At 41.2% G+C, this 11,928-nt stretch overlaps 1 pseudogene; it reads left to right on the plus strand.

Annotated features, from left to right (window-relative positions):
- The first annotated feature begins 916 nt into the window (after positions 1-916).
- LOC147442895 (uncharacterized) lies at positions 917-7,498 on the plus strand (annotated as a pseudogene).
- Positions 7,499-11,928: the final 4,430 nt, after the last annotated feature.

The following is an 11,928-nucleotide window of genomic DNA, read 5'->3' on the forward strand; positions in this document are numbered from 1 at the left end:
AAACCTCAACAACAGATTGTTGGCAGCACAGAGGCCATCATTTGAACAGTTGGGCGATTATTTTTGTAGAGGATTGAATCTGGAGCTGCGCAGTTCAGTAGCAGGAAGAGGAGTGATCAACAATGAAGCAGATTTCAATGAGTTGGTGGAAGCAGCCACAAGGGCAGAAAGAAGGTATGGAAGCCTTGAGAAGAGAAAGAAATCTTCCAAAAGGGAAGAATTAGATTCAGAGGATGAAGAAGATGATGAAGAAACAGATGACTCCTCAGATGACGAAGACTCAGAGTCTGAAAAGGATTCTGATGAAGAAGATGATGATTGGTCAGAGAAAAAGAAAAAGAAGAAGAAAAGTAAGAAGAAAAAGAAGAAATCCTCCAGGCAGGAGAAGGACAAAGAGAAAAAGGGTAAAAGCAGGGAGCAGACAGTTCCTGGAAAAGACGACATCAGTCAGATGATTGTCAGTCAATTGAAGACTTTGGGTCTTACAAAACTGGGTATGCCAGAGAGGCCTTATTGTCAAACATGTCAAGTGTTTGGCCATAGTGATGAAAGATGTTGGTACAATCCAAATTATCGGGGACGCATTCCAGAAAGGGTGCAGCAAAGAATGAATCCACCTGCAGCGAATGTCATGATTGCAGGAGGGCCTCAGGGAAGGCCACAGAATTTTAGAAACTGGGGAAATTCAGGTCCTATTCAGAGACTTCAAGCCCACGACGGGTGGGGTAATCAAAGGAATCAGAACAGAATGGGAGGAAATTTACCGTGTACATATTGTGGAACACAAGGGCACAGACAGGGACCTGAATGCACCCTGTGGTGCAAACACAGGAGTGAGAGGGGGATCCCTATAGTACAATATAATAATAAAGGCGGCCAGCCTCAACAAAGGCCTCCTGCACAGTTAAATGTTGTCATGTTGGAAGAAGAAGAACAGGAATCTGAAGAGTTCCTGATGAATGCCAAAGTGGAGCCTGATAGGGCCCGGATGCCTAATGAGCGCTGCTGTGGAAGAGGGGAATCAAGCAACCTGTTCCAATGTGATTGTACAGAGTGTGTCTCGATTGAAGGAGTTAAAGAGGGGGATAATGTTCCTGGAGCTATGGTGGTAACCAGGTCGTCAGGAAAGGTAAAGGGGGATAAGGTTCAGAAAAAGGAAGAACAACAACCAATCGACTGGAAGGTTCAGGACCAGATTAGAATGGGAGTATTGAAGGAGATCAATAAAGTGAACAAGCGACAGGAGGATAAAAGAAGGGAAACTCAGGAAGTCCCTGAGGCAATAGTAAGGTATCCGGCGGACAGAATACAGGAAGGAGTTGGTAAAGGACATGATCAGGCGCTGATTGTACAGAAGAAAGCTGCAGTCAAGATGTCTGAGGAGTTTTTTGATGCATTAATGGAAGCACCTACTCAGATCAGTTTGAGGCAGATTTTGAGTTTGGTACCAAGCTTTGCAGACCAATTCATGCAGAAGTTACAACAACAGTATGGGGGAAAGAATCCGATTGACTTACAGACAGATGAAGATCCGGATCAGGAGATTGAGGTAGTAGAAATGCAACCTCCAGATGTTGATTACAAAGTTCCAGTGATCAGTGTAAAGATGGAGCAGATATTTATGCCAGGAGTGTTGATTGATGGAGGATCAGGAGTAAATGTACTTCCAGAGGAAACATGCAGGAAGATGAACATTACCTGTTGGGATCCGGCACCATTTCAAGTGAAAATGGCAGATCAGAGGAGGATCCAGCCATTAGGGATTGTCAGGAATAAGGAAATTGAGATTGGAGGTCTCAAGTTTAAAGTTAATTTTGTGGTGTTGCAGTTGGAAAAGTCTTCTCAGTCATATCCTATGATTCTTGGGAGACCTTGGCTTAGAGCAGCAAAAGTCAAGCAACATTGGGGAGCAGATTATGTGATATTGAGACAGGGCAAGAAAAAGGTGAGAATGAAGATGGTGGCCAGCAAAATACTTCCACCTGATTGCAGACCTTTGCATGCAGAAACAATCAATATGGCTCCAGAAGTGGAAGAAGATGAGGAAGAGGAATTTTTTAGGGTAAATTCTTCTGTCATTCCAATATTTGAAGTGGATGTACAACATATTGCAAAGAAATATGTAGCTAATGATCCCAAGGTGGAGAAATTGAAGAAAAAATTGGGCAAGAGAAAGCTGTTTCCTGAAGGATCTGATTTGGAGGCAGAACAGAAACAGGCAGAGATCAGGGCAGAGAAAGATTTTGAGGAATATCTTTCAAAAAGTTCAAGGGTAAGGGAAGATGATTTGGAAGACATGGATCTAGGAACAGAGGGGAATTCTCAGAAGGTCAGGGTCAGTGTCAATCTGGATCAGAATTTTAAAAGAGGACTGCAGGGTTTACTCAGGGAATACAAGGATGTATTTGCCTGGCACTACAGTGACATGAAAGGAGTGGATCCAGCTTTTTGTGAACACAGGATCAACCTGAAGGCTGATGCAGTCCCAGTGGTACAACAAAGATACAGATTAAACCCAAGTTATGCTAAGCAGGTGAAAGAGGAATTGGACAAGCTTTTGGCAGTAGGTTTCATTTACCCGGTTGACAAGGTGACATGGTTATCTCCAATAGTGGTTGTTCCAAAGAAGAATGGGAAGATCAGGGTTTGTGTGGATTGGAGGAAGCTGAATGCTGCCACACTGACTGATCCTTTTCCACTTCCATATTGTGATACAATGTTGGATGCGGTTGCAGGACATGAAATGTATAGCTTTTTGGATGGTTTTAGTGGCTATAATCAGATCAGGATGGCAGTGGAGGACAGAGAAAAAACAGCCTTTATTACAGAATGGGGAGTGTTTGCTTACAATGTGATGGGGTTTGGATTGAAAAATGCACCTCCTACTTTTCAGAAGTGGGTTCAGCAAGTGTTTGCTCCTTTCTTGACAACTTTTATGAGGGTGTTCCTGGATGATTTCAGTGTTTTTGGGAGAAAAGATGAGCATTTGGGACATCTCAGGCTCTGTTTGCAGAAGTGCAGGGAAGCTAGACTTTCTTTAAACCCTGAAAAGTGTGCAATTGCAGTAAGCAGTGGGATTCTTTTGGGACATGTGATATCAAAAGAAGGGATTGCCATTGATTCCAGGAAGGTGGAGGCAATTCTGAAAGCACCAGTACCTAAGAACTTGAAGCATTTGTCAAGGTTTTTGGGACAAGTAAAGTGGCATAACAGATTTTTGAGGTATTTGGCATATGTTTGTCAATCACTGACAAAGCTTACCAAGAAGGATGTACCATTCTTATGGTCTACTGATCAGCAAAAGGCCTTTGAATTATTGAAGAAGATGTTGGTGGTGGCACCAATTCTAATTTCTCCAGATTGGAATTTGCCATTCCATATATTTGTGGATGCAAGTCATTGTGCAGTGGGAGCAGTCCTGATGCAAGAGAGTGAGAAGGGATGGTTTAGACCTATCTATTATGCAAGCAGGGTGCTATCCTCTGCTGAAAGGAACTATTCAGTAACTGAAAGAGAAGGTTTAGGAATGGTTTATGCATTGAAGAAGTTCAGGCATTACTTGTTGGCCAATAAGGTGGTGTTTCATGTGGATCATCAAGCTTTGATCTATATGGTTAATAAACCACAGTTGTCAGGCAGGTTGGCAAGATGGGTTCTTTTACTTCAGGAATTTGACTATAGTGTGGTGCATACACCGGGGAAAGAGCATGCCATTGCAGATTACTTGAGCAGATTGGAGACAGGAGAACCACCAGATGGAGTGCCTGATGAATTACCTGATGCAGGACTGTTTCAGGTGGTGACAGGTCTGATAGCAGAAGATTGGTATGATGAGATGTTTCAGTTCTTGGTGGAGGGTTTTTTTCCAGAAGAGATGACTTCAGATAGAAGGAAGAGGTTGGCATTGAGGAGCAGATCATTTATGGTAATATCAGGAATGTTATACAAGAAAGGAATAGATCAGGTGATCAGAAGGTGTGTTTCAGGGAAAGATGAACAAAAGACAGTTCTTTCAGAGGCTCATTGGGGCAATGCTGGAGGACACTTTTCTCATGAAATAACTGCTAGAAAAGTATTTCAGGCAGGGTTATGGTGGCCAAGTATTCATAAGGATGCTTACAACTATTGCAGGCAGTGTTTGCTCTGTCAGAGGGATGGAAGGCCAAATGATGCAGATAGGATGCCTTTGCAACCAGTGGTACCACTTGAACCTTTTCAAAAGTGGGGGTTAGATTTCATGGGACCTATTATTCCTTCTGCAAGAAATACTCAAAACAGATATATTCTGGTGGCTACTGATTATGCAACAAAATGGGTTGAAGCAGTGGCACTAAGGGATAATACTGCAGGTAGTGTGGCAAGATTCCTCTATAGGAATATTATGACCAGATTTGGGTGTCCTGTGGAATTGGTTTCAGATCAAGGAGTACATTTCCTCAACAAAGTGATCAAGAAGTTGACTGAGTCACACCTGATAATACACAAGAAGTCTACAGTGTATTATCCACAAGCAAATGGACAGGCAGAGAGTACTAATAAGATCCTGATCAGAATTTTGAAGAAGATTGTGGAGGACAATAGGAAGGATTGGGATACAAAGCTTGATTCTGCTTTGTGGGCTTTCAGGACAGCTTTCAAGGTGACAACAGGTCAGACACCTTTCAGGCTAGTATATGGACTAGAGACAGTAGTACCAATGGAATTTGTAGTTCCTAGTCTGAGAATTGCAGCTGAGCATAGACTGTCTCCAGAAGAGTCTATACCTTTCAGGGAGGAATCCTTGTTGAAATTGGAGGAGGATAGGATTCTGAGTGCTTATTTGGCAGAAGCAGTGCAGAACAGAAGGAAAGCATGGGTGTCTCGACACATTAAGTTCAAATTTTTTAAAAAAGGAGATTGGGTCATGGTATATAACAGTAAGTTGGGGCCATAAGTTGGGGCCAAGACCAGGGAAACTCAAGCTGAGATATGTAGGGCCTTATCAGATAGCAGAAGTCAGAGGGCCAGGAACTTTTGTGTTACAGGATGAAGTTCGGAACCAGTTTGGAAAACCACTGAATGGGTATCGGTTGAAATTATTTGAAGGGGAGGTTCCTCAAAAAGAGTGTCAAAATGAGGTGGGAATATATTTTCTCGATTCGGGGGTACGAGGTATTATGAATAGAGAAGTGAAGGTGGAGTGTGAGACCACCTTTCGTGTTTTCAAACTGACAGAGGACTTGACATCTCAAGTAATAGTGCGTCAGCGTTAGTGCCCGCCATGCAGAAGAGAAAGAGTGTGTTGCTAGGTGAAGAGCAAGCCCAGCGTACGCCGCCGGTAGCTAGAGAAGCTACAGATTTTGAAGCGATGGTGCAAAGGAGGGGGCTGAGATCGGCAAGGCCAAGCCATGGAAGAATGGTGGAGATCGACGATGAGGAAGAGGATGTACAACAGCTAACACCGCTTCAAATGAAGACCAGACAAGCAACAGAGCATCATCTCATGGATTTTAAGGTGGAGATCGATTCCTTCCAACCCAGACATGCACGATGGCTGCAGTCTATTCAGCTATTAGAGTATGCACAGTTGCCATGGACACACTGGCGTTTCACGACTCAAACAGGCATGATGATGGCGCAACTTATAGATTGTAATGGATTAGTGGGACACGGAGTTTACTTGTCAGCAGCATTAGTGGCGACAGTATTTGGATTGCCTGAAGGAATTGATAATGCGGTGGACAAAGCATCTGAGGAGGACATGGATGCAGAATTCGGGAAGAGTGAAGGTACTCGCAATTATTTTGCTTTGAAAAATGTGTCTGATGCAGAGAGATTGCAGCAAATAAAATGGTTTTTGGAAAGGGTCATGTTATTGGTGAAGTTGGATTACATATCAAGAGAGAATTATGCAATTCTCAGCATGGCAGAGAAGGGTAAGAGATTTGGATGGGCAACAATGTTGTATGAAAGAATACATTCAGAGGTATTTTTCAAAGAAAAGAAAAGAGTGTAGAGAAGTACAAAAGTGGGACCTTTGATTGCTGCAATTTTCATGCATGTAAAGAGTAATGGTGTATTGAGGGCGATGACACCATCAGGGTCAAGACAGGTGGCTGACAGACAGGAAGGACACAGTAAGGAAGTATTTGGGCAGCATGAACTGTTGGATTCTGAGCAGATGATTGACAGGGAAATGAAGACAAAGAAGTATCATGAGTCCAAGACAGGCATATATAAGAGTATGTGGTCAGCAAAGTATTCACATGGTGAATGTATGGAAACTATGGGGTTGAATACAGATGTAGAGATTCCAAAATTCTGGGCTGAAGAGGAAGATGGACAGATAAAGATTGTGGGGGCTCAGACAACTCCGGTGAAGCGTTCCATCAAGTTGAAGAAAAGAAGGTTAGATGTCGTGCAGACCAAGGAGACTGAGAGTGGAAAGAAGCAAGAGGATATCAAACAGTCTCTTGTTAAACAATTTTTTCAAGATGTTACATACTCAAAAGCCTTAGAGTCTGTAGAGATATTAAAGGAGTTTGTGGAGCAGTAGAACATGAACAGTGTACTTTTGGAAAGGACAAATGGAAAACTTGTGGAGGAGAAAGAAGAATTGGCAAGGCAGTTGAGTAAAAAGACAACGACAGTGGAGGAAATTGAAGAGTTGCAGGAGAAGCTCAAGGCAGCATCAGAAAAAAATCAGAAAATGGAAGAAAAGTTAAAGATGTTTCAGGGTCATTTGCACAGAAGAGAGAGCAATGCAAAAATGTACAAAGTGTGGCAGAATGAGTGGAAAGCAGTATTGACTATGGAGTTGGGGAATTTAGCAAATACTAATGTAGCTTTAGAAGCAGACAACAGGGTTCTGCTGAATAGAGTGGCAGCCTGTAAAGATGTGGAAAAGCAAATTAGAGAATGCACAGATGATGAGTTGTCAATTGATGGATAGTACTTGTCACCTGAGGAGGTTGAAGACATGAAGGCTCAACTGAGGAAGCAGGGAGAACAAATTTGGCAAAATCTGGGAGTCAGGCTAGAAGAAGTGATGTCTAAACCATATGAAATATTTGCCAAAGAAGAAAACAAGGAGGAGTATGAGTTACTGAAATTTCAGTATGAGGAGTTACATGAAAAATATAACTCTCTCCTTGAGCAACAATCACAGGACAGCAAACAGATTGAAAAAGAGGGTGTTCAGGAAGATGCTGTACTAAAGACAACAATGTTGGATACTTTAGTGGATACAATTGCACAGCATGTGAAAAAAGATAATCAGGAATTGGAAAAGTTTTCTGAAGAGATTGAAAATCAGGGGCAAAAAAGTGTGGTTGCAGAAAAGGAGAAGACTGTACCTGAAACAAATCTGATGCAGCAGGCGCAGATTAATGAAGAAGAAAGCTTGCAACAGCTGATAGTAGATGATCAAGGAGATACAGAATTGCAAAATGTGGAGGACAAAGTTGAAGAAATGCTTACTCAAGAAGATGGTGTGCTGGAGGTTGAACAAAAGGAGTGATCAAGGGAATTGTGGGTTCAGGTCACCAAAAAGTTTCTTTTTGGTACCACCGGGTGTGCCAGGTGGTAAAGGGGACCTTTACCATAATTAATATGCAGTCAGGGAAGTGTCAGGATGACTTCAGATTCCAATCAGGAAGTTATCAGGTCAGAGTCAACTCAGGAGATAATCAGAAACCTATTAGGAAGTAAGTAGGAAAAGACAATATGTGAAAGGATGTAACTTTTCATAGGGGCTTTTGTATCTTTTGTGATCTTCGATGATGTAAGGAAGTATGGGGATGATGCTGGTGTGTGATGATGATGGGAAATGGAAGGCGGCAGTTATATTTATCTGTTCATTGTCTGTTCTAATTCTGATCTATGTTTGATGAATAACTGATGAAATCCTGAGTATAAATATGAGTTATATGTATTCCCTTTGATCTTGTCGATGAAGTATCTGAAGGTTTGAAGTGCATACATACTGTGTAGTTCTGTATTGGTGGTTGGTTAAGTGTTAGGCAATTATTAGGGAATATGCAGAATCTGTATAAGCCTTTCTTGATCAACCCCATTACAATTTACAGGTATAAGATCACCGCTCATGATAGTCAGCCAAAGTAAAAAGCAAGGCTTGTTGCCAAGGGCTTTAAGAGAGAACAAGGCATTGACTTTGATGAAGTCTTCTCTCCGGTGGTCAAGATGACTACATTGAGATGCCTTCTTGCATTGGTTGCCATATTAGATTTGGTGTTGCACCAAATGGATGTCAAGACAGCGTTGTTGCATGGTGATTTAGATGTGGAAATTTACATGCAGCAGCCATAAGGGTTTGTTGAGAAAGGCAAGGAAGATTGGGTATGCCAGTTGTTAAAGAGTCTTTATGGCATAAAACAATCACCGAGGGCATGGTACCATAAATTCCACAAGTTTATGCTTTCTCAAGGCTACAAACGTAGTGAGTTCGATCAATGTCTATATACAAAGAAGGCTAAGGATGGCAATTGGTTGATCCTTAATTTGTATGTGGATGACATGTTGATTGCTGGCAAGCACTTGGAAGAAATTTCAGCTTTGAAGTCAAAGATGGCAAAATCGTTTGACATGAAAGACATGGGTGAGGCAAGTCATATACTTGGTATGCGCATTGAGAGAGACAGATCAAAGAAGTTGATTTGGTTATCTCAAACAGAGTATATTGACAAGGTTTTGCAACGTTTCAATATGGAGAAGGGAAAGGCACGAAGTGTTCCATTGCCACCATATGTGAAACTTAGCAAACAAGATTGTCCTGTGTCTGAGGAAGAACAGGCTGAAATGGATAAGATTCCATATGCGTCTGCAGTGGGTAGTTTGATGTATTCAATGATTGCTACTCGCCCAGACATTGCATTTGCAGTGGGAGTAGTAAGTCGATACATGTCAAACCCAGGCAAGAAACATTGGGAGGCAGTGAAAGGAATATTGAGATACCTGAAAGCTACAAAGAGTATACGTATATGCTATGGGAGTCAGGAGCTAAGTCTAAAGGGTTTTACAGACTCAGATTATGCAGGTGACTTAGACAACCGAAGGTCTACGTCAGGGTATGTCTTTACATTGGCTGGTGGAGCAGTATCATGGCGTTCTAGATTACAAGATTGTGTTACTCAGTCTACTACAGAGGCTGAATATGTTGCAGCATCAGAGGCATGCAAAGAATCAATTTGGCTTAATCGACTAGTAACAGATTTGGGAATCAAAGAAGAGATGCCTGTGTTATATTGTGATAGTCAAAGTGCTATACAATTGGCTCGCAATTCAGTTTATCACTCAAAGACAAAGCATGTGGATGTGAAGTATCATTTCATCAGGGAAATGCTCGAGGATAAGCAACTTCAGCTTGTCAAAGTTCACACCAGAGAAAAGCCTGCTGATCTAATTACAAAAGGACTTCCCTCAGAGAGCTTTGCGCATTTTCGCAAGCAGATAGGTGTATGGTAGTACATCACTTCTCTACATCTCTTGTATATTAGCTTGTGTAGTAGCTTCTATCACACTTAAAGTACCACATTGGACTTTAAGTGGGAGGTTGTTGGGGTATAAAGCCCAATGTGGTCGCCCAAGTAAGTGGGCGGGCCGCCAGGTTTGTACACATATTCTTTTGTAAAAACCTAATAAGAACTCACTATGCTCTACACATTACAGTAGATCAAGTTCACCATATCGTCGTGCTCTTCTTCTTGCACTCTCTCTCGCGTCGCACTTCCGCTCGTACTCCTTCAATGAGGAGATTGCTTCAACTCATACAAAGCTTTCTAATATTTTCTACTTTTATCCTCTTGTTATTTCTTGACAAAACCGCGAGGCTGCATTACATAAACTTTTCTCAAATATGTCACCATTCAAGAAAGCAGTAATGTTGTTTGATTGATGTACATACCAACCAAAATGAGTTGCTAATGTACATAGAAAACGCACGGTAGTCATGCAAAAAGTGTGCAAAAGTCTCACCATAATGTATGCCTTTTAGTTGTGCCTAACCCTTTGCAACAAGTTGAGCCTTATAGCGATCAATCTCACAATACTCAAGAAAGTGACTCGGATGGGAGACACAGACTCTTTGAGGGTATCAGTCCTCAAGAATTGAATTTGTTAAGAAAACGCATCAACTTAACAACCAAAACACCACTTCCATATCAAAAAATTGCCTATGTCCTTTCTCACAGTCTCATCACGCCTTTTTGATGCCTAAATGAACTCAGATAGCTGTGAAACTTTAAAGTAATCTATATTAGGTCTAAGGGGACATGTCTACAAATTCTAGTTGCAATTTGACAAGGTACCAAAATCACGATCCATCTTGTACCAAGTCACAGAAACTGCAACAAATTGGTTGTCCTAATGTCTAATAACACGCTATAGTCAAAATGTCAAAAAACTGTGATTTAAGCACTCAAAGCTGAAGGTTAGGCTGCAAACACATAATCACAAATCGAGACATAATTTGAAATGATTACACTTGATTGAAAGAGCAAGAGAAGAGGAATACAATGCAAGTTTTGGAATTGAAATTGGATTACCCAATCATGAAAAAAGTTGATTACAAGTTGAAGCTGCTTGGCCGCTTGAGCGTACATAGACAGAGCTCCTTTCTTCTCCAAAAGATAAGCCTCCCTTTCATACTAAGGTTATTTTCTTTTATACCTGGGGCTCTCTAAATGGCCAGTGGCTAGCTTGTATGGGCCTTTACAAATATCACAAAAGATTTACAACTCATGGAATAGATCTACCACTCTGGAATCAGAATTTATACTTAGTGTAGCTACACTAGCTCAAAAAATAATAGATTACAAACAATGTGGTGTCTGTCTAGGTGTGTGCCCATATGCTAAAATAGCCAAACATCATGATTGTCAATGTCTACTTCCCATCTCTCATTGTTATCTTCATCAATCTCTCTAAGTGTGTTGGCTTCTTTTCCTTGACCGAGTTTTATATGAGATTGATTTGCCAAGGGCCGCATTAGGCTGCATCATTGGTGCAAGTCTAATGTTTGGCCTTCCCATTCCGAACCGAATGATGAGACCCATTAAAGGAGGGGGGGGGGGGAGTAGCTCTCTCTGAATGTCATCGTTTGGCTTGTGTTGAGTTATCTTGGCTAATACCTAGATTCCCTTTGGTTTCTTTGGCTTGAGATTGTTGTTTCTTATCATCATATTCTTGTTTGATTCCTCTACCACTATATTGATGTGATCTTGATTTTCAATAAAAATTTGGTAGCTCTTTGTCCTGGTGTTGATTGTCATACAAGCATTGTGAATGATTCACTAAATTCTAAGTGGAAGATTTATTCCTGTCTAGAGCTTTAGCTCATCACTGTGATCGCCAAAATGGAATGGGCTAGTCACTTGACAAATATTTCAAAGTTAGTTATTCCAAGTTAGATAAAAAAATTTAGACAAGATTAGACGAACAGAATCACATCTTAGAAGACCAAATATTGAGTCAACTAAAAGTGTATTTTTAGATTCATAAACCTATTTAGAAGTACAATTGGTACAACACTCAATGATCATAAGCTCTACAAGATGCCTATCATCTAGAGTTCCAAGAGATACAAGAGTCAAAATCCCCAAAATAGGATTATTGGGTTCTATTTATAGCAAGGATTTCATTGACGTAATCACGATCATGTGATTACGTTAATAACTCTAGTAATTACACAAGAAAATCACGTGATCACGTTAATTGTTAACGTGACTTTAATTATGACCTACAAAAACCCATAGAGCCGGTTAGCCCATCAGACTTTTCATTTTTCCTTGCTGATCCCACCGAGCTTTTTTATTTTCCTGACGGGCCCATCGGGGAAAGAAAAAATCCCAGTGGGAGTAATTATATATAGTAAATAGCGTGCTTACCACGGTCCTTTAGCTAGGCAAATCCTTGGGGAGTGTATCCGAGTGC

Source organism: Adiantum capillus-veneris, chromosome 14, assembly GCF_014529385.1.
Source record: "Adiantum capillus-veneris isolate H3 chromosome 14, ASM1452938v2, whole genome shotgun sequence".
NCBI classification, from domain to species: domain Eukaryota; kingdom Viridiplantae; phylum Streptophyta; class Polypodiopsida; order Polypodiales; family Pteridaceae; genus Adiantum; species Adiantum capillus-veneris.